A 12,141-nucleotide genomic window follows, 5' to 3' on the forward strand; every position below is an offset into this window, starting at 1 on the left:
AAAACTTTGTAACGTGTTTTGATACAAACATAAATAATAGCTAAAATCTGTTATAATGAATTAAATCATTTTCATACAAGTCAAATTCATGTAATAATCAATATAACATGTTTGTCATTTAGATTTACAGCTTAACGCTTCAAAGTAAATGTCAGTTTTCTTTTTAAATTAAATTCTCTGTTGGTGCATAACCAGTAATAATAAAAGCAGCAGAGAAAGATCAACAATTGCGAATTGCAGAGGCAGAAGCCCGTGAATTCAAATTAGCCTAAATGGCCTTGCCTGTCATGGGGGAGTACAATTTCTTCTTTCATTTGACATTGTGAGTTAAATTGCTTTGAAAGATGAGAAATCTCAGTAGATTTTATATGAAAAATTATATTATATATTTTGATTTCAAAATTTATTTTTTCTTTTCCATTTCATTTTCTTATTTTACTTAAAGCTTATTATTACCATATCTCAGATTAGTTTATTTAAGTTTATTAACTTCGTTAAGTTTATTTCATTAACTTCACACACAGTTAGGAATGCTCCACTCCAGGTTTCAAGTTACGGGATAGGCTAAAGCTGAATACAGATTTCCAACACTATAGCTCATTTAATTATTATAGATACCTCCTGCGCACATATATACAACAGAAAATCAAATATAATCGATCCTACGCACTAAGAAAGATGAAATCTAGCAGTCTTATTATGGCGTTGTATCTAAATCCGTAGACAGAAATACTAGATCATAGAACGCATTCATATCTTTGTATAAATAAAGTTTCACGGAAATGTAAATCATAGCTCTCAAATGAAGTCGCTTGTGGTATTTTCATGCAGATATATCTGGCCCCACTATTAGAAATAAAACAAATTCTTAATAGGGAAATGACTCTGCAATACGCCAATGTTTGTATAGGTGTAGAGTTAAATGCATGCTTTAAGTTCATATCTTGTTTTTGAGATATATCGCTAAAGTCATACAACTAGGTTAATAAATTGACTAAAAAACAAAGAAGGGAACATTAAAATAAAAATTAAATATAAATCTACCCGAAATATAGGAAATCTTGTATTCAGTATTCTATTATTTCGTAAAATATTAATCTTAGTTAAAAGTGGTACTAATTCTCTGCTATCTCCTGAGCACAAATGCACCACTAACAAACTTTCTACTAACTAAATAAATGTAAACTCATACAGCAGATTATAGAGAGTTCCGATAGAATGAAACGAAAATCTTTTCAATCAATCTACAAAATAGCACACAAAGAGTATTATTATAGAAGATCTGCCAGTATTAAAATTTGCTTAAGCAATGACATTATTATTACCTTAACGGCTAATAACATCGATGTTTAGTAACTATCAGCCAACTCCAAAGGAGTGACATGCACCATCATCGGACTTGATGTTCTTTCATATAGAAATTAAGCTGTATCCAAAGTATATATATATTGTATATATGTGTATAAGTATATAAAGTTGGTTTTTCGAACATAGTTCGGAGGGATAGATTCATGAATAAAAAAATATTTAGTCCATTGAGTAAGGCCCTTCCAGAGGGTCATCTATTAATTGAATATGTTTTTTTATTTTTAATACACTGAAAAATATAATACATTTTTGAACTTGAAACGTGCGATTATAATATAACAACGTTTCTAAAGCTACCTAAATTTTAAAAATCAATATTATATCATTATAATTTATTTATTAATGAAAAGAAGATTCTACAAAGTGTTATATATGCGTTTGCATCATAGAATAAATAACACAGTTTCCAGTACCTTCCTCAGTAGTTTTATCTAAAAGGATCAAATGTATACTTTATTTGGCCCTCCTATCTCACAACAAACGACTGAACCCTCGTTTCCGTTCTTGGAGAATGTGCGTTAACCGCTATAAACCTGACTCGATACAGTGTATATTTACTTTTCAGCCCCTGTATTGTTTTATTTCCTTTGTGTTCAACTTAAAGATGTAAACATTGTATAACTCGTTGTACACAAACCCTTATTCCTGTAGCATGGAGAAAATTCTTTTCTCGGCTATTAAATTGTGTTATTTACTCTGTATGGTAATGGACTACATTCAAATACCGCTACAAACTCTAAAAGTCATTGTTTACTTTATAGTTAAGTTGGCCGATTTTCTATCTCCCATACATTACTTTCTCTATCTAAGCAATAATTTTCTAAATAAATATCTCTTTCTTTATATAACTGATTTATATGATTTGTTTTTTACACTTCTACGTACTAACAGCTAGTATAACCACCAAATGAATTAATGACAAAATATTTTTACGTTTCCATAAGATAAAGAATAAATATTAGATTTCGTAATCAAACATAATCTTTAAAGATTTATTGTGCATCATAATGACATGTGTAGTTTGTTTTAGTTAATTTTTTTTAACATACTTATGTTCACGAAGGTTTTCTTGCGGGGCTCGAACATATTCTCGGCTTTACCACACGTGGAAATACATTCTCATTACACAATAACTTTAATATACGTCTTAGGAATTATTATATATATTTAAGAAATTCTAATTATTCGCAAGGTGCTTTCGGTTCCCGGTTGGTTATTTCAATTCGTTATTTTTATTTCAAAATTTGTTTCAAAGTTTACCTTTTTACGTTTAGAATTTTATTTTATTTATCTTAGGCATTTTATTTAGTACATAAGTTTTAATTCCCTGTAAGTTCATATATTATAACTAACATAAATACTGGATCACTCATTTCTTGTAGCATTATGTTTTAACAAATAAAACTGTCTTTTTTATATTTAATTATTATACAATGACTCACCTATAAGGCACTCCTTCCATCATCGAGGAGAGTATTAAACAAATTGTGAAACGTAAATAGACCTGTACAGGATTTTGGTAAAGTTCAACTCAATACTTTCAATTTGATCCAATAGCTCTGTTAACTTATCACAATCCCTTAGATTATATTTGGTTATTATATAAAGTATAACCTCTACTTGAATTCAAACCGGATCCTATCGTATCCCAGGTAGCACACAAATATACACACATGTATTAGTTTTTACTCCTATCAAAATAACTATCACAGCGGTTCAAATGAGTAGTTAAAATTTAATATTTAATACTTTAATAAGTATTATCTTACCAAGAAAGCAAGTTTATTAATAAAGTTGAGGAGTATTTTTCTATGTTTAATTAAGAAACGTTTTGCCCTCTGAAGCTAATAATTACGAGTAATCTAGGTTTTAGTCATTTTATGTTTTTTTTTACGTTTATTTCTTTACGGTTAATTTAATGTGCGGTTAGGGCACTCCGCTTGTGTCGTGTTTGACACTAGGTGCTAAACTAAACGAACAAAATACAAGAACTATATTTCAATTACTACGAAGTAAAAAAAATCGATTTTCAATTAAAGCGCATGCTATTGTATATATTTTTGGTTCTGACTAATTTAATTTTGTATGGATTCTAAACTTATATATATCCAAATAAAGTAGGCTATTGCTATAAAATTACTCAAAAAATATATGTTCTATACACTTTTTTTCTTTACCGAAAATTTCATTCGGTATCATACTCAGTAAAGCACATATGATATTATATAATGGAGTCATGAAGTGGTTGAATTTTATTAACAATTTAATTTTTGTGAACTATTGAGTATTAAAACTGTTGAGTTGTATTATGTTTTTTTGTTACATCTCAAACCGGACTCCCCATATAAGGCTAGGGCATACTATATGACTCAAAATGTTTTTACATTTAATACTATACAATGTCCCTTTTAATAAAAACCAAAATTCTAATTCTGTTATAGAACAAAAACAATATTTAAAAACATTTTTCCTAAAGTCCATATTAAAAAGTTACTAAACCTTTAATAGCGTATAAAATTAGTATACGGATACATATAATGCGTTATCTGGAACAAAGTTTTTTGAGAATTGTTCAAAGTTAGATCTTCCTACCTCAGTACTCGTCACGTAAACTCATTGAAATACTCAATGAGATAGTATTCTTCTCAGATTTACTATCGAAGAATCTAATACTTCCTACATAATTCGTAGTACTACATAAATCAAATCAAAATTACTCTTTATTTGATTTCATTTGATTATAACCTATCAATAAATTTACTTTACTGTTAACATAGTTGGTTTGTGGTTTGTGTGGTTGTGAAGAATCTAATACTTCCTATATAATTCGTAGTACTACACACATCAAACTACTCTTTATTTGATTTGATGTGTGTAGTACTACGAATTATATAGGAAGTATTAGATTCTTCACAACCACACAAACCACAAACCAACTACACAAAACCAACTATGTTAACAGTAAAGTAAATTGATAGGTTATGAGTAATTTATTGTATTCCTTTCTGTTTGTACTAAACAACTTTACATTTTCTTCAAGATTTGGCTAAATCAACGATGCAACTGTATATAGTGGTAATCTTAGACCTAACAAGCAGTATATACTGTAATGTAATATTTAAGTTTGTACCTGAAGATGGCAGGTCATATATCTTGTCTGTCAGATGTGTTGGTTTGTGGAGATTTCCTATCCCTTCACTTATTACATACGTTCCAATTTATCAAAATTTAACTTTTCTGTAATAAGCAGCTTATAAGAAAGATTATCTAAATATATTAGATTTCTATATATTTTCAGAATTATATTTACTGTGACCAAATAATTAAATTTAAAAATTAATTATGTATACCCGGAAATTGTTTTTTTTGTATATTTTTAAATATACCTCTTAGTTATAAGTATAAATAACAAAATATACATGAAGGCTTTAAACTTTTAGAGATACTTTTAGTTATATTCAGTATCGTTAATCACCGGACTATATCCGGTCAATAAAATACTATAAGCTCTGGGCCAAACTGTGGAAATACATAAGTATTAATTGGATCAATTGGTATTTGTTTTAACGTCAAAAATATATGGAAACTATAAAACAATTTTATAACCGTGAAAGTTTATAGTAAGCTTGATAATACCAGCACTTTTTAGTTAAACCTTTTCTGCGAATGCTGTCGAGTACAGATTAAGAAATACCCAGATAAGAACGTTTTTAGATTTCATAAACATATATTGTTCTATCTAAATTGTTACTAATAATAAGTATGCAGTGATTATTAATTACTGATGCACAAATATAAAAGACAAAGTTACTGTATAACTTTTATAATACATTTAAAACTGTTAAAATAACTATCTCCATTGTCATATTGCACAATTAGGCTTATTCCACTATACATTATTCCTACTACACTGGTCTTTGTTATCTTCGGTTCTTAGGAAATCAACGAAATATTTACGTTCTATTGTTTGGAATTCACATTTATTACAATAAGTTATGAACAAAACAAATGTAATAGATACGTGTTATCTCACATAAGGTTATTTATATGAAGTTGTTATGCATGTTCGTCCTTATTTAGAACCGAATAAATATTCATTACACAGTAATTCAGTTGATTGCAAATTATTAATATCTATGCTAAATCTTACTAGGACAATTATAGTAGAATATTATAACTAAAATATGTGTTTTTGTAGAACTGATATTTTTGTGTACGAATAAGCAGTTTTCTACCACTAACCCTAGCACACTAAAAAATATGACTGCCATAATACTTCCTGAATAATAAAACCTCCATGTATTTTAGGAAGTAGAAACCGGTGTGTACTATTAAAAAAGTTATTTATTAACGGTTTTAACTTTATCAAGGTGCGTTTTCTTGAGTATCTCATAATCATGAGATAGTTACAAAATCCCAATAAGAAGACAAATTTATACGTTTGAAAAAAATAGTTTTTAAATAAGGTGCGAAGAAGGATATTGTAGGAATATGGTGGTTTTGGATTTCTGGGGGACATAATTACAATAAGCAGATTTATATAACTAGAGATACATTTTTTTAATACATTTGCATACATAAAAATATTATATTTTAAATTTGTGAAATGAATTTACGTGACAGCAGGTTGTTGATGATTAGCAGAAAACGATCAGCTGACAAACCATAAAGAACACATGCTGAAGGAGAAACGAGTAGAGATAAGGCTGAGTTATGGCTCTTGACAAGTTTTCGCTATCTTGACAGCTTCCTCTCAACTATCAGTATCTAAACACCCACTATGGTCCCTTTATTGTGACATGTCTGAATGACAAAGTATCCCGTTTGAAATATGGTTTGAATTTAAGTACAATAACAATTTTTTTTACGTACGTAAACATACAATTTTTGGGTTACAAAAGGTTTACAAAGAAGTTGAGTGATAATTGTTATGGATGTTATAACCTGTATAGGATATGTGATATTGTTTATTACTTTATAGTATTTTAATTTATTAATTATAAACCAAATACCTAATGGTACAATACTGTTTTAATTTACTACTTTAATAAAAATTTAGTTTTATATTTACTTCCCATGTACAAAACAGATCAAATTGTAGTTATTCTTTAACATATTATGTAGCAACAATTGTAAAATTAATTGTAAACATTCCATTCTAAAATTCTTTAAATTTTTGAAAATTTAAAGATTTCCATTTAATATGTTGTTAGGGTTATACAACCTTAATATCCGGGAAATGTTAATTAAAAAAAGAAATATCTCTAAAAATTTTTTTGAAAATAAAACTTAGGATCTGTTCAGTACTAATAAGGAAAATAAGTCATATTTTGGACGAAATATACACAAATTGTAAACTTATAGTAGACCGTTTGCAATGCAGTATTGCAAATTGATATATTCGCACGTTTATATAATATTTTTAATAATCTAAAATATAGATATCTTGGATTTATGAGAAGTCAATGTATTTGTATCTTATATTACCCGTTTTTTTTTTTTGTTTTTTTTTAACCAAAGGTCACTTTTTTTGTGGGTTGAAGGATGTTTGTCACTTGGAAAAAACGAAGTGGAATTTTATAAATGATGTTTCTCTGCCACACCGGCAATAAAAGACGAGGACGTGACACCGTCAAGGTGCTGACTATTAGTTTTCGTCACAGAAAACATGCTCTAGTCTCCCAGTGTTGTATGAACCTTTTATATTCACCTTCTTATTGAAAGAATAGAATAAAAATTACTATTCATAAGAACCTAATTCATTTACACCTAAAATAATGCTCATGATATGTATTCTCTTCTAGTGACTAATTGTCTTGCATTTCAAAACCAATAATAAATTATGTAATGATGACAGTAATCGAGAAATAAGCGGTGCTCGATCATAGTTTCAAATACAAAATAGCGAATTATCTTGGAAAAAAATTACTAAATTTATAACACAATATTTAGCATTACGCTAGAAAATTATGTTTAATATTTTTACAACTCTCTTAGTTCGAATGTTTGTCTATTATTATTTTACAAAGTAAGCCTCTACAATGGTCATGGATAGAGAGAACACAAAGAGTAAATGGTTAAATCGGAAATAAATATGATTACCGAAAGATGTGAATTAAGGGTTCATGCGAAAGTTGAATATAGAAATATAAAAAATCATTAGGCATTGGGTCAGTGACAGTAAGAAGACTAGTTACGAAAAATAAGATAATCAATACTTTTTAAAATTTTTAGGTGGATTTTGCTCATTTGTTATAGTCAAAAGCTTTTTGAGGGGCCGTGAACAATTGAAGAGCATAACAAAGCTGAGTAAGCAATAAGAGTTTCCGAGGTCATTTTTGTTCCTAAAAATTAAAGTTTTCTGGGAACGTTTGTAATAAGCTAACAAGATATTTTTTTATTCCTCTTATCTATTAATTGCTTCTGTCCAGATGCATACAGATTTAACTTCAGATTAATTTGCTGCTACTTTATGTTTTGCCTTGCATGTACCACCAAGATTTTGATGTAATCATCACAGATTTGTGGAATTTCCAAATCACTTTACTGTCAAGCTATAAGTTATTGCTTGTTACTGGGTAATATAGAGTCCAATTTTTTACTACTTTTACTATTTTTATTTGCATGTAAAATCCATGAACTTATATGTTGTCAGCTGAATATAATCTGCACAGTATATTTACACGTAAAAAATTCCCAAAGATATGTTTACACTGTAAATGTTCTTAACCGATATATAATTTCATCTATTGGACTAAAAATTCGACCAGAAAATTGCTTATTATGTATTGAGTTTAAAAAGTGTTTATAAAAAATTTATAAAAGTACAAATTAATAAATCTAAATTGTATGCAGATGAGTTGAACATAATGTTAAAGTATAAATAGCTTTTTATATTGTTTTACATTTTTATTATATCATATAAATACAATGTTTGTTCTTAATTTCAAAGTATCTTAGATATCTTGTTTGATATTTCTCTTCATATCCGTTCTCAGATTTCTATTATTATTATTTCAATTAAAGAACGAGCTAGTTTCGTAAAACTTTTCTTATAATTAAAACTTAGCAACGCGATTGCGATTCGTTTTTATTTATAGTGTATAGATCCCCTAGTATTGAACTAAAGGAACAACATTCAAATTGTAGACGTGAGACTGTTATAACCAGCTCTGAAAATAAAAATGAACTTGGAAATATGTATAAAAATTAGATTAATACAATGCTATACTAAAAATTAAAAATCTTATGCAATGAATCATAATTTTACACTTGTTAGATGAAAACCAGAAAAGAAAAAAAAGCGAAAATTAAAAACAAGAGTTGACAGAATATTGATGTAAGCTTTTGTTACGGTATTGCATTGAACAATTGTATTCATTTTTCAAATCACCCAGTACACTCGCAATTTAAAGCCAGCCTACCGCTGTGTATATTGCTTAAACGTTCAAAAAATATTTTAACTTGTTTGAAGTCATTATTTAACGCTCAGTAACACCTTTATAAATAGATCCTGCTTAATCACTACTAGTAGTCTGTATAATGTTAATTGTTTTGACTTATATCAGTAAATCCATTGGAAACAATATTATTGTAATTATTAACGATTTAATTTAATGATTTCTTTATTTTTAGTCAATAAAGAATGTTACTAAAACGTTAACAATACTCAACATAAGAATATTGTACACGTGTATAACATGAATGTAAATTTTAAATCATAATTCTTTACTGTTAATGTGGGATAATTATGTACTAAATTATATAAAAGTTTGTCTTAAGAAATAAAGCAATGTAACGGATAGTTTGGTATACGAATATATGAGTTGTGGTAACCGAATATTGCATATAATAAATGCAATATTACCGAATATTTGAGCGTATCAAAAAGAAGAATTAACAAAATCTTTTTAAATCTTTACTAACGTTGTTTTTCCACTAAATAGTTTGCTCTGAATGTTTTCTCAATCAAAAAGTACATTCAAGATGTGGTTCTGAGGTTGAAAGTCAATATTTTCCATGTTGGCTGTGACTATAAAAGAGGCGAGTAAGATGTGTGAGCCTGCCTCTGGCGTTTTGATCTGCAGACTTTCCTGGAGCCTGTATCGTTAATATCAGACTTTACTCTTTACCAATGTCATATAATAACGTATATCCTGATTTCTTTACCTAGATATTCAGTCAATCAACATAAAATACTGTCAATTATTTATAATTAAATCATACCTTAGTCTATGACATTGATTGTCATTTATCGACACGATTGCGTCAATTATAGTAGCAGAGAAAATATATTGTTTATCAAGTACAACAATGACAGAAATGCTGTTTAAAGTTTAAATATTTAAAAACTAGCAATGAATGGTGGTATTAAAACCAGTTTTATAGAGTTTGTACGTGTGTCAGCACTATTGATTCGAAGAAACTTAATTTCAGACACCATTGTTCAGTTTTCCTTATTGCTCCGTTTAATAAAAAATGTAAAATTTTGCATACTTATATACATTGTAATTGATATAATGTGGGCATTATTGGATGGGCTATACAATTGTAGTGATTTTCTAATTCTAAAAAACTTGCAAGCCTACATGTAAAGTAGTAGTGCTAGATTATGCTTTGACGGATTATGTTAAAAACTAGTACTTTATAATTAAAATACAATTATCCAAATAGTTAGTGTCTAGTACATGTTTTATAACTATATTGGTTTATTTTGTTATTTGACTCTACAAATTTTAACATACGTAATTTTGTTTATATTTAAGTAAAAATAATGAAATTTGTTTCCACTTAATTATATAAACATATGAGACTAATTTGGATTTTTTACCTAATGGTTTTAGGGATAATAATTAGTCAACAAAAAATAAAAATGGCGGCAAGTGGACAGTGAAGTTGAAATTTGAGAAAACGTTATTTTTCATTGTTACTTTAAAATCACACACAAAATAAGAAAATTCATAGCTAAGTAAACATTTTTATTACACCTTGTATAATATTGTAATTTACCATATTTCTAATATATCTGATGGATTTCTACACTAATGATTGGTAGCTATATGTTTTACAGGATGTTATTTTTACACTACATTTAGTACACGTGTCGTTGTTGGATTTATACAATTTTCCCTCCATGGAGGAAGTCTTTTCTAGTCTCACGATACCCATTTTCACTTGGTAATCTCAACCACTTAGCGATACTAGCCTTTGTATGGTTCAGAGGTTTCTGGCCGCTAGGTTTTTAATAGTGATAAAACACAATAATTATTTTACGATATTGGCTTAGGGGTATAATAAATTTTAAATAATTATTAAACATAAATAAATGTACCTTTAACTAAAAAGAATTACCTTTAAATATTTTTTTCAATTCTATCGGTTTGTTGTAATATTGTACACATCAATTTCACACATTCTTTTCAATTTAGGTTTATAAACATACTAACAAAATATAAAAACCTATTTTAAAAAGTAATACAAATATTAAACTATAGTTAATAATTATTAAAGCATTGGTATCTAACCAGACGTAATTAAATACTTATATAGTTATAATATCGGCTGTTAATAGTGCGTATATTACACTATGTACCATAATATTTTTGGGGTTAATAACTATCAAATTTGGAATATTAAAACAGAAAATAAACGTTGAAAATAGTTTTTTAAGAAAAGGTATTGACAAAATAAATAAAAAACTGTTTTCTAACAATGAACAATAACAAGTAATTTACTTCCTAATTCAAAAGTAATTTTAAGGTTATAAATTAGTCATTTAGTTTTTAAGGTCTACATTAATTTATACCACATTTTGATAAGAAATATAGCTCGTATATGTGTAGTTTCACTGTATCTATTGTTGATGTTAGGATCTGACACGTAGTACATAATGTGATGTATTGGTTGGTTTTCTGGCTAACAAGTTTACTATGTTCATATTATAATGCAGAAAAATTAAGTTTAATCAAGTTAGTTAATATCATAACATCACAATAGACACAAGACAAGAAAACGTAATAACAATTATTTAAAATAAGACGGTAAAACAATATAATTAATGCAAGGTAAAATTATTGACAAAACTTATACTAGGAGGAAAATACTCTACGGACTTACAGTTACACCCAACATTAAAGCGATAATTACAAACTATGTATTAATAAATCGTGACTTATATATTTACTCTTCACATATAATAACATTTCTATAAATTTAATTTGAGATATTTTAAGACAAAAATAATTAATAATAATTTTTTTTATTTTACTAAAATATCTTTTTTTACTTTAATTTTAGTGTCAATCCATATTCTCCCTCATTGGATAAGTATAAAACAATAAACATAAAACAATCCCTTGAAAGTTATACTAATGTAAATGCGTATGAGAAATAATGTACGTCCAAGAGTACTGCCTTGGAGTACTCCGTATGCCAGGAGTAACGGTTAACTAATCACTCCGTTTATGGTGATTATTCGAAGTCTGTTGGTCTGTTGGGAGAGATAAGTCTTCAACAAAGATAATGACCATGAACTACATCAGCATTTAATTTATTCAAAAGAATATTTTATATATGAACTCAAAACACTTTTATAAGTCCTAAAATACAAACATAACAGATACGTCCTCTGATTTAGCTGGATTATTTCTTTTACTAATATCAAGTAAACTATCACAAATAGTTTTAACTGCCTAAATAAGTTCTGACACTCACAAAATAGTTTCCCTTGGATATATGATATCAGCTGTTCTTTTTCAACTCTTTTTTCGTTAG

Source organism: Homalodisca vitripennis, chromosome 7 (assembly GCF_021130785.1).
Source record: "Homalodisca vitripennis isolate AUS2020 chromosome 7, UT_GWSS_2.1, whole genome shotgun sequence".
NCBI lineage: Eukaryota > Metazoa > Arthropoda > Insecta > Hemiptera > Cicadellidae > Homalodisca > Homalodisca vitripennis.